At 46.5% G+C, this 26,068-nt stretch overlaps 2 non-coding genes across 2 annotated transcripts; one reads left to right on the top strand and one right to left on the bottom strand.

Annotated features, from left to right (window-relative positions):
* Positions 1-1,915: 1,915 nt before the first annotated feature.
* Positions 1,916-1,998, bottom strand: trnal-cag (transfer RNA leucine (anticodon CAG)). Its single transcript has one exon. It is a non-coding gene; the product is annotated as a tRNA-Leu (tRNA).
* Positions 1,999-2,274: 276 nt separating this feature from the next.
* Positions 2,275-2,346, top strand: trnae-uuc (transfer RNA glutamic acid (anticodon UUC)). Its single transcript has one exon. It is a non-coding gene; the product is annotated as a tRNA-Glu (tRNA).
* Positions 2,347-26,068: the final 23,722 nt, after the last annotated feature.

The raw sequence follows: 26,068 nt of genomic DNA, 5'->3' as shown, positions 1-26,068 counted from the left end.
CAGTCGTTGTTGAATTTGAAAGGATTGCAGCCCAATTTACACGAGAGAAAGCTCGCGCCTGGAAGTTTGTGAGGAGCAAGTTCCAGCAAATTGTTTCTGACCCGGGATTAAACCGGGAGTTTTTCGCCTGTGAGGCCAACATGATAACCATTACACCACGAAAACATCTATTTAGTCAAGCCAAGGTTAGATGATAGTGTTAAGTGAGAAAGTGAACTGCTGACTCCCACTTCTGGGGGATATCCCAAAGCGCTTCATCGAGGTGTCATCAAAAACATAGAATCATAGAATCACAGGAGGCCATTCGGCCCATCGAGTCTGTGCCAGCTCTTTAAACTAAATGGTGCAATTTTAAAGGGGGTGCAGGAACAGAGAGACCTGGGGGTATACATACACAAATCTTTGAAGGTGGCAGGACAAGTTGAATAGATTGCAAAAAAAAAAGTGTTCGGATTCTTTGACTTTATTAATAGAGGCATCGAGTACAAAAGCAATGAACTTATGCTAAACCTTTATAAATTACTGGTTAGGCCCCAGCTGGCCACCACACAATTCTGCCCACCACACTTTAGGAAGGATGTCAAGGCCTTGGAGAGGGTGCAGAGGTGATTTACCAGAATGGTGCCAGGGATGAGGGACTTCAGTGAGGTGGAGAGACTGGAGAAGCTGGGGTTGTTCTCCTTTGAGCAGAGACGGTTGAGGGGAGATTTAACAGAGGTGTTTAAAATCATGAACGGTTTTGATAGAATAAATCAGGAGAAACTATTTCCAGTGCCAGAAAGGATGGTAACCAGAGGACACAGATTTAAGGTAATTGGCAACAGAGGTGAGATGAGGAGATTTTTTTTTTACGCAGCGAGTTGACATGATCTGGAATGCGCTGCCTGAAACGGTGGTGGAAACAGATTCAATAATAACATTCAAAGGGGAACTGGATAATACTTGAAGGGGAAAATTTTGCAGGGCTATGGGGAAAGGGAAGGGGAGTAGGTCCAATTGGATAGCTCTTTCAAAGAGTTGGCACAGGCACGATGGGCCGAATGGCCTCCTTCTATGATGTTTCCATGCTGTGATTCGATGCTATGGAGGATTTTCTGATGCAGTGGATATTCGGGGCAGAGGACCAAGTGGGGATTGAGCTCGACGGCAAGTGTATACAGTTCGTTCAAAGGACTGAAGCCGATGGTTTCATTCTTCCCGTCGTTTAGCAGCAGGAAATTAGTCGGCCATGCAGGCGACTTTTTTTTTGTCTTCAATCATGGGATGTGGGTGTCAATGGCAAGGTCAGCATTTATTGCCGATAACCTAATTGCTCTTGAGAAGGTGCTGGTGAGCCGCCTTCGTGAACTGCACCTTTCGTTGACTGTGTCATTGACATTTTCTGGATAGAGAGAAACTATTTCCGCTGGTTGGGGATTCTAGGACTTGGGGGCACAGTCTAAAAATTAGAGCCAGATCTTTCAGGAGTGAGATTAGAAAACACTTCGACACACAAAGGGTGGAAGAAGTTTGGAACTTTTTTCCCCTAACGGCAATTGATGTTTGCTTAATTGCAATTTTTAAATCTGAGATCGATAGCTTTTTGCCAACCGAAGGTATTAAGGGATATGGGCCAAAGGCAGGTATATGGAGTGAGATCACAGGTCAACTACGATCTTATCAAATGGCGGAGCGGACTCGAGGGGCTGAATGACCTACTCCTGTTCCTATGGTACATTTCCCCGAGTGTCTGTTCTCTCCATAGTTGTTGCCTTGTGTTCAAAGCATATTTTCGTTTAAAGCTCGTTTTGGGGATGAGCCGGTGGGAGGCAATACGTGCCGTGGATCGAGACCTTTTTGCGGGAAGAGCAAATCAACTGGGCCGAAGATCAACCGCAGCTCCAGCAACAAATAAAATAGGAGTCAAAATAACTGATGTCAGAAGTGGGATTCGAACCCACGCCTCCAAAGGAGACTGCGACCTGAACGCAGCGCCTTCGACCGCTCGGCCATCCTGACTTACAAATAGCTCCTTCACTCGCCACCCTTTCCACATTGAGACCCCCCCCCCCCCCCCCCCGGAGAAAGTTTCATTCACTCCAGTGCTTGGTGAGATAAATGATGCTGGAAAGGCTCGGTGAGCGGGATTCCACCTCCCCGGGTTTTCCTGAGCCTATTGTACTTTATTCCTATTTAATCACGGGAATATCCGCAATCAGGAGCTAAAAATAATTAAAAGCTGAATCACAGAGAAAGGGAAATCCATATTACATCTGATAAACCAACCAACAGCGCTCCCTGGTGGTCTAGTCGTTAGGATTCGGCGCTTTCACCGCCGCGGCCCGGGTTCGATTCCCGGTCAGGGAAGCAACTTTTGAACACTTGTTGTATTCATCGCATGAACTGACTCAACGTCTGTGGGAAGAAAAAAAAACAATCATTGTTTTCATCACCAATAATTAACCGATAACGTTATTTTGCAGAATGAAAGGCGACTGAGGGAAGTTGGAAAACTTTAATAATTTCTTTTGTGCGATGAACTTTTTATCCCTTCTCATTTTACACACTGTATTTTTAAGGGCTCGGTTTAAAATGTTCAATGCTCGTGAGACCACGAATTTGTGTTAAATTTAACAGACCGGCTATTTCACAGAGAAAAAATAAATTTGCCCCAACATAATGTTTCTGCTCGGGATTGAACCAGGGACTTTCCACGTATAAAGCAAACGTGATAACTGCTACACTGCAGAAACCTCTGTTTGGGTTATCAGTCAGAAGTTCGAATGACTGCATTGATTCTCTTTCATAACTATTCAATTGATCGAAGTTGCACAAGTCACAAAAGAAAAATGTTCATTTCAAAGTTATTAAACTCCCAAATGTGGCCTGCCTTGTTTGGACAGGGGTTGACCCAGACGTCACAGCCTCAACAAAGCATATTCTCAACATTTCCATTGGGAACAGGAGGAGGCCATTCAGCCCCTTGAACCTGTTCCGCCCTTCAATTAGATCAGAGATGATCTGTAACTGAAATCCATTAACCTGCCTTTGCTCCCTGTCCCTCGATACCCTTACCCAACGAAACTCTATCGATCTCAGTCTTGAAAGCTTCAATTGACTCCCAGCATCCACAGCCTTTTGGGGGACAGCGTTCCAGACTTCTACTGCCTTTTGTGTAAAATAGTGCTTCCTGTTTTCGAACCTGAATGGCATGGTTCGAATTTTTTAAGGTTATTTCCACCTCGTTCTTGATTCCCCAGAGGAAATTGATTCTCTCTCTCTATTCTATCGAATCATTTAAACATGTTAAACACCTCGCTCAGACCGCCCTTCAATCTTCCATACTCGATGGAATACGAGCTCAGTCTGTGCAGCCTGTCCTCATAATGTAACCTTTTTAGCCCCGGTAACATTCTGGTGAATCTGCTCTGCACCCCTCCAAGGCCAATCTATCCTTCCTGAGGTGCAGTGTCCAAAACTGAACGCAGTTACTCCAGACGCAGTCTAACCAGAGCTTTATATAACTGGAACATAACTTCCACTTCTTTATATTCCAGCCCCCTCAGATAAAGGCTAACATTCCGTTCGCCTTTTAAATTATTTTTGGACCTGTCCGTTAGCTTTTACTGATTTATGGAAATGAACCGTTAATTCTCTCTGCTTCTCCACAGTTCCGAGCTTCTTACCATTTGGAAAATACCCTGACCATCGTTCCAAAGTGGATTACCCCACATTGAACTCCATCTGCCATAGTTTTGCCCACTCACTTAATCTATCAATGTCCCTTTGCAACTTTCCAATCGCATTCCACACTACTTACTGCACCACCTAACTTAGTGTCATCAGCAAACTTGGATATACGACTCCCTGTTCCTTCATCTAAGTCATTGACAAATATGGTGAGAAGCTGAGACCCCAGTTACAGATCCCTGGGGGACACCACTCGTCGCATCCTGCCAATTGGAGTATGTGCCCATTATCCCTACTCTCTGTCTCCCATCTCCGAACCAATTCTCTACCCATGTCAATACATTGCCTCAAGTTCCAGGCGATTTCATTTTTGCCAACAGTCTCTTGTGTGGAACCTGATCAAATGCCTGTCGGAATTCCATATAAATAATATCATGGGAACATAGGAACAGGAGTAGGCTATTCAGCCCCTCTTGCCTGCTCCAACATTTGATAAGATCATGGCTGATCTGTGATCTAACTCCATGCACCCGCCTTTGGCCCATATCCCTTAACACCTTTGGTTGCCAAAAGCTATCTGTCTCAGATCTAAATTTAGCAATTGAGCTAGCATTAATTGACGTTTGCAGAAGGGAATTCAAAACTTCTACCACCCTTTGTGTGCAGAAATGATTTCTAATCTCGCTCCTGGAAGGTCCGGCTCTAATTTTTAGAGAAAATGGTGGCAAGTTCGCCGGACATCTTGGACAAAATGGCTGTAAGTCCTTCACGGCTGTTCGACAGGAACAGAAGGAGGCCATTGAGCTCCTCAAGCCTCTTATATGGGAACTGAAGGTCATTCAGCCTCTGAAGGATGTTACACAGGAAAAGGAGGAGGCCATTCAGCCCCTCAAGCCCGTTCATCGTTACTGGAGGCCGATCATCCCCTCAAGCCTGTTATATAGAATCAGGAGGAGGCCATTCAGCCCTTCGAGCCTGTTATACAGCAACTTGAGGCCAATCAGCCCCTCAAGCCTGTCAAATAGCAAAAGGAGGAGGCCATTCAGCCCCTCGAGCCTGTTATTTGGGTACTGAAGGCCATTCAGCCGTTCGAGCCTGTTATACAGGAACTAGACGCCAATCATCCCTTCAAGCCTGTCAGATAGCAAATGGAGGAGGCCATTCAGCCCCTCGAGCCCCTTACACCAGATCTGGTGACAAATCAGCCCCTCAAGCTTGTTACATAGGAACAGGAGGAGGCCACTCCGCCCCTCGATCGTGTTATACGGGAACTGAAGGCCATTCAGCCCCTCGAGCCCATTACACCGGAACTGCAGGCCAGTCAGACCCTCAAGCCTGTTACATAGGAACAGGAGGAGGCCATTCAGCCCTTCGAGCCTTTTGTACAGGAACTTGACGTCAATCAACCCTTCAAGCCTGTCAGATAGCAACAGGAGGAGGCCATTCAGCCCCAAGCCCGTTACAACAGACCTGGAGGCCAATCAGCCCCTCAAGCCTGTTACATAGGAATAGCAGCAGGCCCTTCAGCCCCTCGAGCGTGTTATACGGGAACTGAAGGCCATTCAGCAGCGCGAGCCTATAACACTGTAATAGGATTCGGCCATTAAGCCCCTCGAGCTTGTTGCACTGGAACAGGAGGGGGCCATACAGCCCTTCGAGACTGTTATACAGGATCGGGACGCCATTCAGCCCTTCGCACATGTTACATAGGAACAAGAGAAGTCCATTCAGCCACACGAGCCTGTTACATAGGAACAGGAGGAGACAATTCAGCTCCTCAACTGTTCCGCCATTCAATTAGATCATGGCTGATCTGTCTCTTAACTCCATCTACCCGCCTTGGTTCCAGAATCCTTCATACCCTTGCCGAACAAAAGTCTATCAAACTCCGTTTTGAAATTTCGTATTGAGCCCCAGCCTCAACAGACTTTTGTGGGATAGAGTTCCAGATTTCCACGGCCCTTTTGTGAAGGAGTGCTTCCTGACATCACCCCTGGACGGCCTAGCTCTAATTTGAAGGTTATGCCCCTTTGTTTCACACTCCCCCAACAGAGGAAGTAGTTTCTCTCGATCTGCCCTATCAAATCCTTTCATCATCTGAAACACCTCAATGCAGTCACGTCTTAATCTTCTATATTCAGGGGAATACAAGCCTCGTCTATCCAACCTGTCCTCATAATTTAAACCTATTAGCCCCGATATCATTCTGGTAAATCTGCGCTGCAGCCCTTCCAAGGCCAATATATCCTTCCTGAGGGTCAGTGCCCAGAACTGAATGCAGTCCTCCAGATGGGCTCTAACCAGAGCTCTGTACAGCCGGAACATAACTTCCACCCCTTTATATTCCAGCACTCTTGAATTAAAGGCCGACATTCTATTAGCCTTTTTAATTATTTTTGTAACTGTCCACTAGCTTTTAATGATTTCTGTACTTGGACCCCTAATTCTCTCTGCTCCTCCACAGTTCCGAGCTCCTCATCATTTAGAAAATTCTCTGATCTATCTTTCTTAGATCCGAAGTGGATGACCTCACATTTCCCCACATTGAACTCAATTTGCCACAGTTTTGCCCACTCACATAATCTCTCAATGTCCTGGGAATGCTTGGTGCTTTTGTTTGGTTGGAGAATGCTTTATATCAGATCGATATTTTAAAAAAGATTACAACTGATTTTCATTTTGTACTTTTTGAATAAGATCATTATACCCCGAACAGTAAAATGTCTGTGTTTTTCATATAGTGGCGACAGTTCAGAGATAGTTGTTTTTTTGCCAAATTGAATGAAGTGAAATTTTGCTGATTTAAAATTAGCTGTACTTCAAAGCTTGAAAAAGCAGCTCCTCTGTTAGGTGAGGCTCCACTCCCAATGTCTCAGTGTTTCTACTTGTCCTGATATCAATGTAACATTTGAAAGGCTCCAGGTAATGAACAGTGAAACCCCTTCAGATTATCTCAGCCCACTCGGTCTCTCCAGTGCCTAATGGTGCCTGCTGTTCAAAGGGTGACAGATTCACACTACACTAGACCTTGTTTTAGACTTTAACTGACAAACAAATTGATGAAACAATAAGAGAATAAAGAAATAGTAGCAGTAAGGCAACAGTTTTACTGTAAAGCTCAACCAGATCCTGATTGGAAAAGAAAATAATAAATAATTCACAAATACTATACGAAAATGTGATCGAACTTTCGAACATCCTGGTTCTTTGTTGTCTTTTTCTCACAAACTATGGAAGCTGTCGACTTGATTAACATTCTCAAAGATTCCAAACAGACTCACCAGTTTGAAAAAGACAGGCTGATAAATGGCTTCAAAACAAGGACTGGGAGCCAGTCATTTTAAGCAACGGTCTGTTTAATTCAAAAGAAGCTGCCAATCAAAAGTGTACGAGAAGAAATGACCCCGGAGGTTTGTATCTGAATCAAGTGTTTGACTTTGTGAATTGCAGCCTGCCTTTAAGAGGTGCAAGCTGCCTTTAAGATGTGCAGCCTGCCTTTGAGAGGTGCTGACCACTCACGCTATATCGGGGACCCCCTGCTGGTGAGAAGCCGCTCAACAGCGCAGCCAGGCCTGACTGCTCGCAGGAATCAGGGAAATCACCAGGCAGCACCAATCTCACGGACTGTCTGCATCTCAACGACCGGGTGCAGGTTAATCACGTGGGGGTTAATCGTTCCCGCCCCCGGATTCGGGCGTTATCGAATTTAACCCCGTGCATATCTTTATATATATATTACATCGATTATAGCACGGCACAGAAACAGGCCATTCAGCCCATCTGGGTAAAGAAATTCCTCTGAATTTCTTATTTGTCAACAACAACTTCTGGAGTAGAAGATATGATACAATATATAATCTAATAATATATTTATATATATTTAACATCGAATGCACAGTACAGTAGAGAGGCCATTCGGCCCGACTGCTATTTCTATTTTAAAACAACTACTTCTTGTATGTATAATACAATGTAATATATCGTTACATACATATTACATAGGATGCACCACGTCACAGAAACAGGCCACTCGGCCCATCTGGGTAAAGATTTTCCCCTGAATTCCTCATTTGACAACAACAACACAATCTTGACTATGTTTTATAATATAATATATTTATATCTTTTACTTTGAATGTACAGTACAGCGCATATATCACAGAGGCCATTCGGCACAACAGCTATTTCGATTTTACAACATCTTCTTGTATATATAATATATTTATGTTTAGACATATACTGCATAGAATACAGCACGGCACAGAATGAGGTCATTCGGCCCATCTGGGTAAAGAAGTCTCTCCGGGATTCCCTGTTTTACTACAACAACAACGGCATTATATCTATTTTTATATGCATAGAATTACATCGAATGAACTGCAGGGGAAAAGGTGCCTTTCGGCCCAACTGGGTAAATAAATATCCCACAGTGTTCCCGCAGTGACCAAGTGATCATCGAGTGCACCCAGTGTTAGTGCTCCATTAATCAACAGTGTCCCAGTGATTCACAGTGCACCCAGTGATTCCATAGTGATCGCAGAGTGACCCAGTGATCTTACAGTGCACCCAGTGATCCCACAGGGATCGCAGAATGACCCAGTGATCTTACCAGTGCACCCACTGACAGGGCCCCAGTCATGCACAGTGTCCCAGTGATTCACAGTGCACCCAGTGACAGTGCCCCATTGATCCACAGTGTCCCAGTGATTCACAGTGCACCCAGTGATCCCACAGTGATCGCAGAGTGACCCAGTGATCTTACAGTGGACCCAGTGACAGGGCCCCACTCATGCACAGTGTCCCAATGATCTACAGTTCACCCAGTGATTCCACAGTGATCGCAGAGTAACCCAGTGATCCCACAGTAAACCAGTGATCCCACAGTGGTTCCAGTGATCCCAGTGTTCCACTGATCCCACAGTGTTCCAGTGACCCCACGTTGTTCCAGTGATCCCACGATGTTCCAGTGATCCCACAGTGTCCCAGTGAACCTGCAGTGACCAAGTGATCCCAGAGTAACCTATTGGTCCCAGTGTCCCACTGATCACACAGTGTCCCAGTGGTCCCACAATGTCCCAGTGAACCTGCAGTATCTTAGTGATGCCACAGCAACCCGTGATCCCACAGTGCTCCTAGTTATCCAACAGTGACCCAGACACAACTCACGTGAGCCCCATTGCGTGCAGCCTGTGGTGAAGGCCTCGACCAGTCCCCTGTGGAGAGCAAACTTCTTCCCAAAGAATCCTCCTCCTCCCAAAAATTCACTTCCAACATTTTCATGTTACAGCATTTCTACAAAAATATCCTCTGGAGGGAGAGAGAGAGAGTGAAAATGAATTGATTAAAAACAAAGTAAGCGATTAAAAAGGCACAGCAAGAGCCCAGAGCTCCCTCACACTCACTCACTCACTCACTCACACACATTCACACTCACTCACTCATTCCATTACACAGGCAGGCAATCTCTCAGCAAACACCACTGACAAACACAATCCTTAGTTAGAAAGCAGAGAATCGAAAGAAAAGTGAGAAAAGTTGGGAGATAGAGAGAGACAGAAAGGCACTCAGGTCAGACTGAAGAGCACAAGTTGCTTCTCTCTCTCTAATACAAGTTGCAAGGTTTTCTCTCCTGTTTTGCCACTCAATCCCTCACCCACCAAATCCCCCCTCTCCACCCCTTCCCTAAAAGGTGCTGGTCTGTCTGCCTGTTCGAGTTATTGTTCGCTGCCTGGTCCAAATTGCTCCCGTGCTCATTTTCACTTCTGTCCCTGGAGCAGGGGACACAAACCCTGGGCATTTTTTGTTACTTCACCCTTTATGTTGCAGTTTGCAAAGGTGAACGAACTTTACCTTTGCTCTTTTCTCTTGTTTTAATGTGCAGTGGACAAAAAGCCTGTAGTTTGTGGTCAACTTACAGCTTGTGGCTTTTTCCAATTAGCCAAAGAGTTCAAACAAATTCATGACGGTTAAAACAGCCAAGGTAAAAACGTTTTTTTGAAAAACCTAATACACAGCATGATCCCTCATTCAGTTACAGGGACAATCTCTCAGCAACATTCATTTACACAGAAACAAAGTCCAGTTTATAAAAGAGAAGAATCTAAAGAGTAAAAGATTGAGAGACAATCTTTATCGACAACAACAACTTGTATTTATATATTACAGCAACTACTACAACATCAATTTGCATATATACATATACATGTATTTCCATAATACAACTGCTATTACAAAGCCTCCATCAAGGCTGTGGGGAAAGAGCAGAGGGGGAAATGGGATTAATTCGACATCCCTTTCAAAGAACAGGCAAATGCACAGTGGGCTGAATGGCCTCGTCTTCTCCCGTACCTTCCATGGAACCATGAATCTATGAACAACTTCAATGCCATGAACCTGAAACAAAATGGACACCAGTGAGGCAGTCATCTTACTGAGGGGCAAGCTGGACATCTTCCTGAGGGGCAAGGCAGCCATTTAAGTGAGGGGCAATGCACACATTTAAGTGAGGGGCAAGGCGGCCAACTAAATGGGGGGCAAGATGGTCATATTGAACAGATTGGCTGCCATGAAGCAGAAACAAAATGGCGGCCCTGATCCTGAAACATAATGGCCGCCAATAAGGCAGCCATCTTACTGAGGGGCAAGGTGGAGCTTGTTATGGTGAGAGACACGGACAGGGTGCATTTGTTGTTCCTGTTAAATCACTGTTGCACCATAGTTAAAGATACAAACTGTGTGAGACTGGCACTAGCTGGTGTTTAACATAAAGACAACGGTGCAGTGAGGGAATTAAACACCAAAATGTGATCTTATCCAAAATAATGGATTAACATTTGGTTATTTGGACTTAATTCTTACAGAGAAGGAGAGACCAGACATTCGGAGGAAAGGTCAAATGAGCCATTTTGTGTAGAGAATGTAATTCTAGTTTCTATTAAATAAATCAAAGTAAAATTGGACTCGATCTGAATGTAATTCTGAACTGGGATTTGGTTTAATTCTCCATTATTCATATTTTTCTTTAATCTGAAACAATAACAGTATTTGTAACAGTAACAGAGCAGGAGAGTGCTGTGGGACCCTGTCCAGTTTAGTAACACAGCAGAAGGGGTAAGAGTACATTGTGATTTATTACAGAATCCAGCAGCTCACTGGGAAAGTTACACATGGTACAGATGGAGGAGCAAAAAGGTGCAAAGTGATTTTACACTTTAATTTGGGGCAATTCATTTTTATCTCCACAAGGTTTAATTTTAAATTTAAATAATGGACTCTTTATCCAAAAGAAACTTCAAGCACAAACCATGGCTTTATGAACAAAACAATCATTTATTATACTTATTACACTAGAAAAAATTACATTAGAATTTTATCAACATCTTGGGATTATACCCGATTTAGAATTGCTTTAACATCAATAAAACAACACATTCTGAATTGCTTAAATGCATAACCGTTTGGAAATCCAATGTCTATCTTCGACTAAAGTGATAACGAAAGTTATATCCTTATGGTTGACTCAAGCTTGCCTGGAAGATTCCAGGCGTTTTGATGGATACCGTTGTAGTGTATCCTGTCTATCTCTTGTATCCAGGTCATCTGCTTCACAGGCAAACTGTAAACCAGCATCGAGGCATCAAGCTGGGAGACAGCGAGCAGTCATGAAGATTCCAGGTGAGGTGGTGCTGCCAGGAAGCGAAAGGTGAGTTTGGAGCAGCAGTGGTGGATCTGCGTCTCTCCCCACTCAACTTCTGCCCAGCTTCTTTGTAACATAGAACCACACCTCTGGGACGTGAGCTTATCAAAAATAGGTTCCTACAAATACAACCCACGATTGATTGACACTTCACTTGTTTTCTCTCAGTGTCCACAACGTAACCAAGTCAAGCCAGCAGGAGTTCAAACCACCTCTAGCCCTCCTGGAATCGTTATTATTGCGATGGTGATATATCCTCTGCTGTGTGGTCTTTCACAACGTGTCATTAACAATCCTTCCAACAGCCCTTCCTCCTTTTAATCGTTCTTTTCCTTCAGACATGCTGAAGCCGATTTAGTCTCAAGCTTTCGTTTATCAGATGATTTTTTACTGCACAGAGCAGCTGGGAAACTGCTGCAGTCAGTAATGGTCAGGGTCAGGCACACAAGGCTGGGTGACTTTATTGTGCAGCCTCCTGACATCACCTCTCTCTTTGTTTCTCTCTGTGGATCTACTTTTCCCTTTTCCTTCTTTCTATCTGTCTCTTCCTCCTTCCCTTTCCATCTGTCTTCATTTCATTCTGTTTGCTTCTCACTCTCTCCAGCTCTACTTCTGTCTACTTCTTTCTCTCTGTTTCTATTTGACTTCTCGAACTCTTCTTTGCATCTGTTTCTGTATTTCATTCCATCTTTCTCAGTCTCTGTTTTAATATTTGTATTTCTGCTCCTCTCTCCTGTTTTCTATTTTCTCCCTGCTTTCTGTTCCTCTTTTTCTTTTTCTCTTTGTCGTTTTATGTCTGACATTCTCCTGCTCTGACTCTCCCTCAGTCTCCAGTTATTTTGAATTGATTTCATCTTTCTATTTACCTCTCCTCTCCTATCACTTTGTAATTATTTGGCAGTGTCTCTCTCTCTCATTATATATATATATATATATATATATATATATGTATATATATATATACGTTCGTTCTCTCTTTATTTTTCTCTCTTGTCTTAATAATTTACTCTTTATTTCTCTCCATCTCTGAGTAACTCTCTCTGCCCTTCTTTATTTCTGCACTTTTCCAATTGGTACATTTATTTTGTCCTTATGTTCTCTCTCTGTCTGTCCCTCTCTCTGGCTCTCGTCTCTCTCCCTCTGCCTCTCTATCTATCTCTTTCTCTCCCTCTCTCTGCCCTCTCTTTCTCTCACTCTCTCTGTGTCTCTCTCTCCCTGCCTCTCTCTTTGTCTTTCTCCTGGTCTCTGTCTCTGTCACTCTCTGTGCCACTCTCTCTGTCTCTCTCTCTCTGTCTCTCTCTTTCCCTCGCTTCCCTCTCTCTATATCTCCCTCTCTGTCTCTCTGCCTCTCCTTCTTTCTCTCCCTCTCTCTCTCCCACCCTCTCTCCCTCTCTCGCCCTTTCCCTCTCTCTTCCCCTTTGTCTCTCTTTCTCTGTCTCTCTCCAACTCTCTCTTTGTCTCTGCCTCTCCCTTTCTCATTCTCTCTGTCTCCCTCTCTCTGTCTCTTTCTCTCTCTAATTGCCACTCCCTTTCTCTCCCTCTCTCTCTCCCACCCTCTCTCGCCCTTTCCCTCTCTCTTCTCCTTTGTCTCTCTTTCTCTGTCTCTCTTTCTCTGTCGCTCTCCAACTCTCTCTTTGTCTCTGCCTCTCCCTCTCCCATTCGTTCCGTCTCCCTCTCTCTGTCTCGGTCTCTCTCTAATTGCCTCTCCCTTTCTCTCCCTCTTTCTCGCTCCCTCACTCCCTCTTTCTCATTCTCTCTCTGTCTCCAGTTCTCCCCCTCCCCTCTCTCTCTGTCCCTCCCTATGTCTCCACTCTCTCTCTCCCTTCCTCTCTCCCTCTCTCTCACCATTTATGTGGAATACACACATCCTGATCAGGTCCACAGAAGTGATTTTGGTTTCCAGCTTTGCCCATTTTGTCTTGCGGTCAGTTAATTAAAGTCCAGCTGAGCTCTTTAGTGCCGCTATTTTGAGCAAACAATTCACGCGTTGCCTGCAAAGCAAATCCCGCCACAATAGGTGAGATTATCAATAAAATATAATCTCAGAATCAGATTTAAGATCATTTCATATTTCTGTGCTGCTAATATAAAATGTACTTTTCATCCCCTGGGAAGTGTAGGGAATTGAGCATGAAACCCTTCAGCTCTTACTGTGATCTCACTAATTTAACAATTAGATTGAGTGGGTATTTCACCCCGTTCTTCAGCTCCTCTCTGAATTTAGTCTGGGTCAGGACATAAATACACGTGTTTGTGCAGGAACTGAGAAGCTGCAGCATCTTTGATGTCTGCAGCGTGATATAATTAGGGTCAGTGTAGGAATTATAATACCGAATGTCTGCAATTCGCAGATAAATGTTAAATACAACCTTTGTCAGCCACAACAGTATAAAACTGCCCGATATACTGAAGAGTAAAATGATGGATTTCTTTCGGTTCTCCATCTCTGGATCACTCTGATTCTCTCCATTGCTGCGGGCCCGGAGTCCCCTGCGGACACGACTGGACACTAAAATACACCTGACCGTCAGAACATTGAGAAGCAAAATCAGACAGAACGGGACACAAGGGGTTAAAATGAGGTGAAACATCTCAAATGCTGCCCATGTGGGGGAAGTACGGAAGCTCGGTTTATTCTGACAAAACCAGGGAACATTATCAAATATAAATCTCGGTTCAAATATAAAGTACCAGGGGACACTCACTGAACAGCCCAGCACACTCACTGTTCCCAGAACCACAGCCGCCGTTTTCTCGGTGCAATATTTAGTTTTCAGCTTCTCACAACAAATGGCCACAAATCGATCAAAGGTGAAAGCGACTGTGAACCAAACAGAAACTACCGTGGTTGCAAAACTCAAGAAGAAAATAAAACAACACACGGGAGTAATGTCCAGGAATGACCATGGGATATACATCCCATTAATCGCCGTCAATATCGGATCAGTGATAATGACCAGGAGATCGGCCACTGCCATTCCCACCAGGTAGGCACTGATACATTTGGAGAGACCGCACTTTCCTCGGGACAGGATCACAATCGCCACCAAGTTAACTGTAAGAGAGAGAAAAGGAAGCAGAGAAATTACTGATCAGACCTGGAGCCAAAGCAGCAGTTTGAGAGGATCTGGGGTGAAATTTCCAGCTTTGTTGCTGCATCGAAGGGTGGAAAGTGATTGATTGAACTGGGCAGCACTTTCGGGCAGAGAGATGTTTTTAAACACAATGATCAATAATGAATTGGGAGATGGATACAGAAAGTGAATAAAGTGAGCACTGGATCCACTGGAAGGGCTGAGTGAGAGCTCAGTGCCGGTGGGGAAGGGAGAAGGGGTTTTACACACCGGGAATCCAGTTGATTAAAGCCGGGTATGGGCTCCAGACTGACGGGAAAAAGGGGGAAGGGTGGGGAATGTGAGGGGACAGGGGGAGGTACAGCTCGTTTATTTTTCTGGGATAAGTGAGCCGACAGTGGCTGGCACGAAATGGGAAAGGCAGCTGGAGACCGAGCCAGTGAGTGAGATTGGGAGGGAGACAAGGAAAAGGACATGTCGGAGCTGGAGGGGAGTCAGGAGCAGATGGTTTGGGAAAGTGGACAAACTGAAGCAACGGATGAGGAGATAGAGGATTCAATGCAGTGGGGGGAGAGGCTGGGATTCACAGGGAGAGACTGCAGCAGAATGTTAGAGGAAATCTAATCTATTGGTCCCAGTAACATAATCCAACTAATACATTCAACAGTTCATTTCTGTGGTTATTGATGTCAGGGAACCTGTGCAGTTATAAAATGTGTACAATAAATTTACTTTGTAATTCACTTGAAATTAAATTTAAAAGTATTAATTAAATCAACCTCGTTGTTTATTGAATTCACATAAATTTAACGTGCTGTATCCGAACAATTCATTACGATCAAGACATTTCTGATTATATTTTTTTCAGCAAATTTTAATTATGTTTCGTGTTAAGTTGGAAAACAAGGAACATTCACAAAAACAGACTGAGGACCTGACAGGGATATAAACACGAGGAGCGAGTCCCACAATAAAAACTCACCCAATCTGACCACATCATAATGACACATTCAAGTCATTTTTACTCTGTTTAATTGTACTGGAAGTTTCAGCAGTTCGTTCTGATGAATTATTCACACCATAGCCTCTCGCTTTCCCTCTCAGTCTCCCTCTCTATCATTCACTCGACTCTCTTTCTCAAGTCCATTTTCATATCCGATTAAATCCTATCATCCTGTGCCTGCATTCTGTTCACCAGCCCCGTGTTCCACCGATCCTATTCTCAGTGTTAGTTTGTTAAATAATGAAGCCTCTGTGGAATAGTTTAATATTTCCACAGATCACCCAATCCTCCACCTGTTCACCAACACTGTTCACTTCATCTACAAATCATGGAATAAACGGAATCGAATCCCTCTCCCAGACAGATCTCACAATAATTGAGATTCCTTCTCCTGTAATTATAGGGTACAGGGATAGATGGCGGGACTGTTCAATTTACAAAACGCCAACATCATACTGATAAACTACAGGTAAATAGAAGGGCTGCTGATTCCAACAGGGACAGTGCAAATTGAGACCACAAAACATCAAAACATTTCATTTTACAGTGAAGTCCAGTGACAGTCAGTGAATTCATCCACAGTGAAGCAGAGAAGGAGATGTGAAAGAGTCAGCAGTAAATTCAGATCAGTAACCAGACATCTGAAGCGGCGTCAGATACACACATAATGAAATAATATTTCATAACAGTGATCACCAATAAATACATTGAAATCCCAGTTAAACTGAAGCATGTTATTGAGGAGGGAGGACATTCCGCTGCCTCCTTGTAACACTGAGACCTTGAGCTGTCTCATTATCAATCACTGAAAACACATTGATGAAAACATATTCCAGGACAGGTTAGCTCCACAACAAGAAACTGTTATCATCTCCTGATGGTCTGATACCAACTCTTAGCCCAATACATTCAGTACAGAGAATAATGCAGTAACAGTGCCAGGGTTGGATAGACAAATTCATGACAGATATAATGCAGCGCCTCAATACCGAAAGAGCAGAGACTTAACACATTCCACCATTCAACCAATAGAACAGAACAAGTGACTGTGTGAAATATGCAGGGACAAAAAACAATTTGCCAAGTACAGCAGCAGAGTTAACACCGATTTGCACCTTTAACAGATGAGATAACAGTTTACCTGGAACTCCAATGGCCACAAGAACAGGATAATAAATACGCATTATCTGATGGATTACTGGATCTTCCATTTCTGTGAGAAGCACTGACTTCTGTTACCCTGGAAACCACAACTCCAGCAGGCACTCTGAGCTGATCCATTCCAACAAGCCCTGATTTATACAGGGGATAAGTCTCCACTGACACGGTTATACTCCTGACCATTGCTATTAGTTACAGTCAGTTTAACAAACACATTATATCAGCAGCTTTGACTCCGCTGTAAATAATGTGGTGAATAAAACACAAACATCTCAAATCCCACGATATTACTTAATCAGACCTCTCTCGGGAATAAAGTTTAAATCTGTTCTCAAACAGGACTGATCCAACAATAATAAACGGCTTCATTTACAGCTTTTATATAACTATATTGACCATGTTCACTCCTGGTGTTTCATTTATAATTTAGACAGATGTCTCCGCAGTGTGCACTGAACCCAGGGACACGAGCAGACCCGTTTCACTCTGTTCCTGCAGTTTCCCAGTTAAAATATGAATTTTGAGTCTCTGACACGAGGACAATTAAAGGGCAGGTTGAGGATTGCAGCCTAGAAATGACTGTGGGTGATATTAGGGGACGGACACCTTGGACAAAATGGAGCACAGCGCGGCCAACCTTTTGGAAAAAAGGCGTCTGCGCCGCTGCCATCTTGGTCAGATGGCGTCAAGTAGCCAACCGAGTGTCCCCAGTGATCCCGCAGTGAACCGACAATGATGACAGGGTGCACCCAATCAGCCCAGAGTGATGCCAGAGTGGTGGTCTTGATGTTCAGACCACCACCACAACAATAAGAACTACCACAACAATGTCCCAGTGACCCCCCCCAGTGTCCCCTGAATGTCCCAGTGACCACCCCAAGTGTCCCCTGAATGTCCCAGTGACCCCCCCCCCCAGTGTCCCCTGAATGTCCCAGTGACCCCCCCCCCCCCAGTGTCCCCTGAATGTCCCAGTGGCCCCCCGGCCAGTGTCCCCTGAATGTCCCAGTGACCCCCCCCCCAGTGTCCCCTGAATGTCCCAGTGACCCCCCCCAGTGTCCCCTGAATGTCCCAGTGACCCCCCCAGTGTCCCCTGAATGTCCCAGTGACCCCCCCAGTGTCCCCTGAATATCCCAGTGACCCCCCCCCCCAGTGTCCCCTGAATATCCCAGTGATTCCAGTGTGCACCCAGTGACCCCAGAGTAACCCAGACATTTCTCACGTGCTCCCCATCGGGTCCAGGCTGTGGTGAAGGTCTCAGTCAGTCCGTCCCCAGCGGAGAGAACGATGCTTGGCCCAGGATTTCTCCCACTCCTCCTCCTCCTCACAAAATGTCTCTTTCTGGATCATCTCCTTGCAGCATTTCATCAAAAAGATTCCTGAGGGGAGAGAGAGGGAATTGATTAAAATATAAAAGCAAGGGATTAAAAAGGCACAGCAAGAGCCCAGAACTCCCTCCCTCCCACTCCCTCTCTCACTCTCTCCCTCTCTCTCTCCACCCTCTTCCTCTCTCTCTCCACCCTCTCTCTGTCTCCACCCTCTCCCCATCTCTCTCACTCTCTCCCTCTCACCCCTATCCCTGTCTCTCCCTCTCACCCCCTCTCTCTCTCTCTCCCTCCCTCTCTCTCTCCCTCTCCCTCCCTCTCTCTCTCCCTCTCCCTCCCTACCACTCTCTCTTCCTCTCCCTCTCCCCCTCTCCACCACTCTCTCTCTCACCCTCTATCTTTCTCACCCTCTCTCTATCCCTCTCCCCCCTTCTCGCTCCCTCTCCCTCGCTCTCCCTCTCCCTCTTCCCCCCTCTCCCTCTCCGCCCCTCTCTCTCTCTCTCTCCCTCTGCCCCTCTCTCTCTCTCTCTCCCTCTCCCCCTCTCTCTCCCTCTTCCCCTCTCTCTCTCTCACCCTCTCTCTTTCTCTCCCTTTCCCTTTCGACCCATCTCCCCCTCTCGCTCTCTATCTCTCTCACACTCTCTCTCTCCCTCTCCTCCCCTCTCTCTCTCCCTCTCCCCCTCTCTCGCTCCCTCTCCACCTCTTCCCCCTCTCTCTCTCTCACCCTCTATCTTTCTCCCCCTCTCTCTTTCCGTCTCCCCCTCTCTCTCTCCCTCTCCCCCGCCCTCTCTCTCTCTCTCTCCCCCCTCTCTCCCACCCTCTACCCCCTCTCTCTCTCTCACCCTCTCTCTTCCTCTCCCTCTCCCTCTCTCTCCCTCTCCCTCTCTCACCCTCTCTCTCTCCCTCTCCCCCTCTCTCTCTCTCTCTCCCCCCTCTCTCCCTCTCTCTCTCCCCCCTCTCTACCTCCCTCTCCCCCCTCTATCTCTCTCTCACCCTCTCTCTTCCTCTCCTTCTCCCTCTCTCTCCCTCTCCCTCTCTCACCCTCTCTCTCTCCCTCTCCCCCTCTCTATCTCTCACCCACTCTCTTTCTCTCCCTCTCCCTCTCTCTCCCTCTCCCCTCTCTCTCACCCTCTCTCTTCCTCTCCTTCTCCCTCTCTCTCCCTCTCCCTCTCTCACCCTCTCTCTCTCCCTCTCCCCCCTCTCTATCTCTCACCCACTCTCTTTCTCTCCCTCTCCCTCTCTCTCCCTCTCCCCTCTCTCTCACCCTCTATCTTTCTCCCCCTCTCTCTCTCCCTCTCCCTCTCTCTCTCTCTCTCACCCTCTCCCCCTCTCTCTTTCTCCCTCTCCCTCTCTCCCTCCTCTCCCTCTCTCTCTCCATCTCCCCGCTCTCTCTCTCCCTCTCCCCGCTCTCGATCTCCCTCTCCCGCTCTCTCTCCCTCTCCCCCTCTCTTTCCCTAATACAGGTCAGCAGCTTGGTTCTCCCCTGACCGGTGCCGCACTGTCTGGCTGCCTGTCTGTGCTGCTCAGTGTTTGCTGCAGGGTCCAAACCTCCACTTGGTTTGTTTGTAAACATTGTTGGAGACGGAGTGAAATACAGTGAAGTGTTTATAAACACTGAAAGCTGATAGACCAGGGGAGGCCTCACAGTGTTGGAGACGGAGTGAAATACAGTGAAGTGTTTATAAACACTGAAAGCTGATAGACCAGGGGAGGCCTCACAGTATTGGAGACGGAGTGAAACACAGTGAAGTGTTTATAAACACTGAAAGCTGATAGACCAGGGGAGGCCTCACAGTATTGGAGACGGAGTGAAATACAGTGAAGTGTTTATAAACACTGAAAGCTGATAGACCAGGGGAGGCCTCACAGTGTTGGAGATGGAGTGAAATACAGTGAAGTGTTTATAAACACTGAAAGCTGATAGACCAGGGGAGGCCTCACAGTATTGGAGACGGAGTGAAATACAGTGAAGTGTTTATAAACACTGAAAGCTGATAGACCAGGGGAGGCCTCACAGTATTGGAGACGGAGTGAAATACAGTGAAGTGTTTATAAACACTGAAAGCTGATAGACCAGGGGAGGCCTCACAGTGTTGGAGACGGAGTGAAATACAGTGAAGTGTTTATAAACACTGAAAGCTGATAGACCAGGGGAGGCCTCACAGTATTGGAGACGGAGTGAAATACAGTGAAGTGTTTATAAACACTGAAAGCTGATAGACCAGGGGAGGCCTCACAGTATTGGAGACGGAGTGAAATACAGTGAAGTGTTTTCAACACTGAAAGCTGATACACCAGGGGAGGCCTCACAGTGTTGGCGACGGAGTGAAATACAGAGAAGTGCGTTTAAAGACTGAAAGGTAATCCCTGGCCTGTGCTGATTCACTGATTCTTTTCTGGGCAAAGGCCCTGATCCCTGGTCTTTGCTGATTCTCCGATAGTTTACTGGGTAAAGGCCCTGATCCCTGGTCTGTGCTGATTCTCTGATAGTTTACTGGGTAAAGACCCTGATCCCTGGTCTGTGCTGATTCTCTGATAGTTTACTGGGTAAAGGCCCTGATCCCTGGTCTGTGCTGATTCTCTGATAGTTTACTGGGTAAAGGCCCTGATCCCCGGTCTGTGCTGATTCACTGATAGTTTACTGGGTAAAGGCCCTGATCCCCGGTCTGTGCTGATTCACTGATAGTTTACTGGGTAAAGGCCCTGATCCCCGGTCTGTGCTGATTCACTGATAGTTTACTGGGTAAAGGCCCTGATCCCTGGTCTGTGCTGATTCACTGATAGTTTACTGGGTAAAGGCCCTGATCCCCGGTCTGTGCTGATTCACTGATAGTTTACTGGGTCAAGGCCCTGATCCTTGGTCTTTGCTGATTCTCTGATAGTTTACTGGGTAAAGGCCCTGATCCCCGGTCTGTGCTGATTCACTGATAGTTTACTGGGTAAAGGCCCTGATCCCTGGTCTGTGCTGATTCACTGATAGTTTACTGGGGAAAGGCCCTGATCCCTGGTCTGTGCTGATTCTCCGATAGTTTACTGGGTAAAGGCCCTGATCCCTGGTCTGTGCTGATTCACTGATAGTTTACTGGGTGAAGATCCTGATCCCTGGTCTGTGCTGATTCACTGATAGTTTACTGGGTAAAGGCCCTGATCCCTGGTCTGTGCTGATTCACTGATAGTTTACTGGGTAAAGGCCCTGATCCCTGGTCTGTGCTGATTCTCTGATAGTTTACTGGGTAAAGGCCCTGATCCCCGGTCTGTGCTGATTCACTGATAGTTTACTGGGTGAAGGCCCTGATCCCTGGTCTGTGCTGATTATCTGATAGTTTACTGGGTAAAGGCCCTGATCCCCGGTCTGTGCTGATTCTCTGATAGTTTACTGGGTAAAGGCCCTGATCCCTGGTCTGTCCTGATTCACTGATAGTTTACAGTGTAAAGGCCCTGATCCCTGGTCTGTGCTGATTCACTGATAGTTTACTGGGTAAAGGCCCTGATCCCTGGTCTGTGCTGATTCTCTGGTAGTTTACTGGGTAAAGGCCCTGATCCCCGGTCTGTGCTGATTCACTGATAGTTTACTGGGTAAAGGCCCTGATCCCTGGTCTGTGCTGATTCACTGATAGTTTACTGGGTAAAGGCCCTGATCCATGGTCTGTGCTGATTCACTGATAGTTTACTGGGTAAAGGCCCTGATCCCTGGTCTGTGCTGATTCACTGATAGTTTACTGGGTAAAGACCCTGATCCCCGGTCTGTGCTGATTCTCTGGTAGTTTACTGGGTAAAGGCCCTGATCCCTGGTCTGTGCTGATTCACTGATAGTTTACTGGGTAAAGGCCCTGATCCCTGGCCTGTGCTGATTCACTGATTCTTTTCTGGGTAAAGGCCCTGATCCCTGGTCTGTGCTGATTCACTGATAGTTTACTGGGTAAAGGCCCTGATCCCTGGTCTGTGCTGATTCTCTGATAGTTTACTGGGTAAAGGCCCTGATCCCCGGTCTGTGCTGATTCTCTGATAGTTTACTGGGTAAAGGCCCTGATCCCCGGTCTTTGCTGATTCTCCGATAGTTTACTGGGGAAAGGCCCTGATCCCTGGTCTGTGCTGATTCACTGATTCTTTTCTGGGTAAAGGCCCTGATCCCTGGTCTGTACTGATTCACTGATAGTTTACTGGGTAAAGGCCCTGATCCCCGGTCTGTGCTGATTCTCTGATAGTTTACTGGGGAAAGGCCCTGATCCCTGGTCTGTGCTGATTCACTGATTCTTTTCTGGGTCAAGGCCCTGATCCCTGGTCTTTGCTGATTCACTGATAGTTTACTGGGTAAAGGCTCTGATCCCTGGTCTGTGCTGATTCACTGATAGTTTACTGGGTAAAGGCCCTGATCCCCGGTCTGTGCTGATTCTCTGATAGTTTACTGGTTAAAGGCCCTGATCCCTGGTCTGTGCTGATTCTCTGATAGTTTACTGGGTAAAGGCCCTGATCCCTGGTCTGTGCTGATTCACTGATAGTTTACTGGGTAAAGGCCCTGATCCCTGGTCTGTGCTGATTCTCTGATAGTTTACTGGGTAAAGGCCCTGATCCCTGGTCTGTGCTGATTCACTGATAGTTCACTGGGTAAAGGCCCTGATCCCCGGTCTGTGCTGATTCACTGATAGTTTACTGGGTAAAGGCCCTGATCCCTGGTCTGTGCTGATTCTCTGATAGTTTACTGGGTAAAGGCCCTGATCCCTGGTCTGTGCTGATTCACTGATAGTTTACTGGGTAAAGGCCCTGATCCCTGGTCTTTGCTGATTCACTGATAGTTTACTGGGTCAAGGCCCTGATCCCTGGTCTGTGCTGATTCTCTGATAGTTTACTGGGTAAAGGCCCTGATCCCTGGTCTTTGCTGATTCTCTGACAGTTTACTGGGTAAAGGTCCTGATCCCTGGTCTGTGCTGATTCTCTGATAGTTTACTGGGGAAAGGCCCTGATCCCCGGTCTGTGCTGATTCTCTGATAGTTTACTGGGGAAAGGCCCTGATCCCTGGTCTGTGCTGATTCTCTGATAGTTTACTGGGTAAAGGTCCTGATCCCTGGTCTGTGCTGATTCGCTGATAGTTTACTGGGTAAAGGCCCTGATCCCTGGTCTGTGCTGATTCTCTGATAGTTTATTGGGTAAAGGCCCTGATCCCTGGTCTGTGCTGATTCTCTGATAGTTTACTGGGTAAAGGCCCTGATCCCTGGTCTGTGCTGATTCTCTGATAGTTTACTGGGTAAAGGTCCTGATCCCTGGTCTGTGCTGATTCGCTGATAGTTTACTGGGTAAAGGCCCTGATCCCCGGTCTGTGCTGATTCTCTGATAGTTTACTGGGTAAAGGCCCTGATCCCTGGTCTGTGCTGATTCACTGATAGTTTACTGGGTAAAGGCCCTGATCCATGGTCTGTGCTGATTCTCTGATAGTTTACTGGGTAAAGGCCCTGATCCCTGGTCTGTGCTGATTCTCTGATAGTTTATTGGGTAAAGGCCCTGATCCCTGGTCTGTGCTGATTCTCTGATAGTTTACTGGGTAAAGGCCCTGATCCCTGGTCTGTGCTGATTCACTGATAGTTTACTGGGTTAAGGCCCTGAGCCCTGCTCTGTGCTGATTCTCTGATAGTTTACTGGGTAAAGGCCCTGATCCCTGGTCTGTGCTGATTCTCTGATAGTTTACTGGGTAAAGGCCCTGATCCCTGGTCTGTGCTGATTCACTGATAGTTTACTGGGTAAAGGCCCTGATCCCCGGTCTGTGCTGATTCTCTGATAGTTTACTGGGTAAAGGCCCTGATCCCCGGTCTGTGCTGATTCACTGATAGTTTACTGGGTAAAGACCCTGATCCCTGGTCTGTGCTGATTCACTGATAGTTTACTGGGTAAAGGCCCTGATCCCTGGTCTGTGCTGATTCTCTGGTAGTTTACTGGGTAAAGGCCCTGATCCCCGGTCTGTGCTGATTCACTGATAGTTTACTTGGTAAAGACCCTAATCCCTGGTCTGTGCTGATTCACTGATAGTTTACTGGGTAAAGGCCCTGATCCCTGGTCTGTGCTGATTCTCTGATAGTTTACTGGGTAAAGGCCCTGATCCCTGGTCTGTGCTGATTCTCTGATAGTTTACTGGGTAAAGGCCCTGATCCCTGGTCTGTGCTGATTCACTGATAGTTTACTGGGTTAAGGCCCTGAGCCCTGGTCTGTGCTGATTCTCTGATAGTTTACTGGGTAAAGGCCCTGATCCCTGGTCTGTGCTGATTCTCTGATAGTTCTCTGGGTAAAGGCCCTGATCCCCGGTCTGTGCTGATTCACTGACAGTTTACTGGGTAAAGGCCCTGATCCATGGTCTGTGCTGATTCACTGATAGTTTACTGGGTAAAGGCCCTGATCCCCGGTCTGTGCTGATTCTCTGATAGTTTACTGGGTAAAGGCCCTGATCCCCGGTCTGTGCTGATTCTCTGATAGTTTACTGGGTAAAGGCCCTGATCCCCGGTCTGTGCTGATTCACTGATAGTTTACTGGGTAAAGGCCCTGATCCCTGGTCTGTGCTGATTCTCTGATAGTTTACTGGGTAAAGGCCCTGATCCCTGGTCTGTGCTGATTCACTGATAGTTTACTGGGTAAAGGCCCTGATCCCTGGTCTGTGCTGATTCACTGATAGTTTACTGGGTCAAGGCCCTGATCCCTGGCCTGTGCTGATTCTCTGATAGTTTACTGGGTAAAGGCCCTGATCCCTGGTCTGTGCTGATTCACTGATAGTTTACTGGGTAAAGGCCCTGATCCCTGGTCTGTGCTGATTCACTGATAGTTTACTGGGTCAAGGCCCTGATCCCTGGTCTGTGCTGATTCACTGATAGTTTACTGGGTAAAGGCCCTGATCCCCGGTCTGTGCTGATTCACTGATAGTTTACTGGGTAAAGGCCCTGATCCCTGGTCTGTGCTGATTCTCTGATAGTTTACTGGGTAAAGGCCCTGATCCCTGGTCTGTGCTGATTCACTGATAGTTTACTGGGTAAAGGCCCTGATCACTGGTCTGTGCTGATTCTCTGATAGTTTACTGGGTAAAGGCCCTGATCACTGGTCTGTGCTGATTCACTGATAGTTCACTGGGTAAAGGCCCTGATCCCTGGTCTGTGCTGATTCTCTGATAGTTTACTGGGTAAAGGCCCTGATCACTGGTCTGTGCTGATTCACTGATAGTTTACTGGGTAAAGGCCCTGATCCCTGGTCTGTGCTGATTCACTGATAGTTTACTGGGTAAAGGCCCTGATCCCCGGTCTGTGCTGATTCTCTGATAGTTTACTGGGTAAAGGCCCTGATTCCTGGTCTGTGCTGATTCTCTGATAGTTTACTGGGTAAAGGCCCTGATCCCTGGTCTGTGCTGATTCACTGATAGTTTACTGGGTAAAGGCCCTGACCCCTGGTCTGTGCTGATTCACTGATAGTTTACTGGGTAAAGGCCCTGATCCCCGGTCTGTGCTGATTCACTGATAGTTTACTGGGTAAAGGCCCTGATCCCTGGTCTGTGCTGATTCTCTGATAGTTTACTGGGTAAAGGCCCTGATCCCTGGTCTGTGCTGATTCACTGATAGTTTACTGGGTAAAGGCCCTGATCCCCGGTCTGTGCTGATTCTCTGATAGTTTACTGGGTAAAGGCACTGATCCCTGGTCTGTGCTGATTAACTGATAGTTTACTGGGTAAAGGCCCTGATCCCCGGTCTGTGCTGATTCTCTGATAGTTTACTGGGTAAAGGCCCTGATCCCCGGTCTGTGCTGATTCTCTGATAGTTTACTGGGTAAAGGCCCTGATCCCTGGTCTGTGCTGATTCACTGATAGTTTACTGGGTAAAGGCCCTGATCCCTGGTCTGTGCTGATTCACTGATAGTTTACTGGGTAAAGGCCCTGATCCCTGGTCTGTGCTGATTCACTGATAGTTTACTGGGTAAAGGTCCTGATCCCTGGTCTGTGCTGATTCACTGATAGTTTACTGGGTAAAGACCCTGATCCCTGGTCTGTGCTGATTAACTGATAGTTTACTGGGTAAAGGTCCTGATCCCCGGTCTGTGCTGATTCACTGATAGTTTACTGGGTAAAGGCCCTGATCCAGGGTCTGTGCTGATTCTCTGATAGTTTACTGGGTAAAGGCCC

This window comes from Heptranchias perlo, unplaced genomic scaffold (assembly GCF_035084215.1).
Source record: "Heptranchias perlo isolate sHepPer1 unplaced genomic scaffold, sHepPer1.hap1 HAP1_SCAFFOLD_47, whole genome shotgun sequence".
Lineage (NCBI taxonomy): Eukaryota > Metazoa > Chordata > Chondrichthyes > Hexanchiformes > Hexanchidae > Heptranchias > Heptranchias perlo.
Note: the sequence above shows the minus strand (reverse complement) of the source record. Positions and strands in the feature narration are given on the sequence as shown.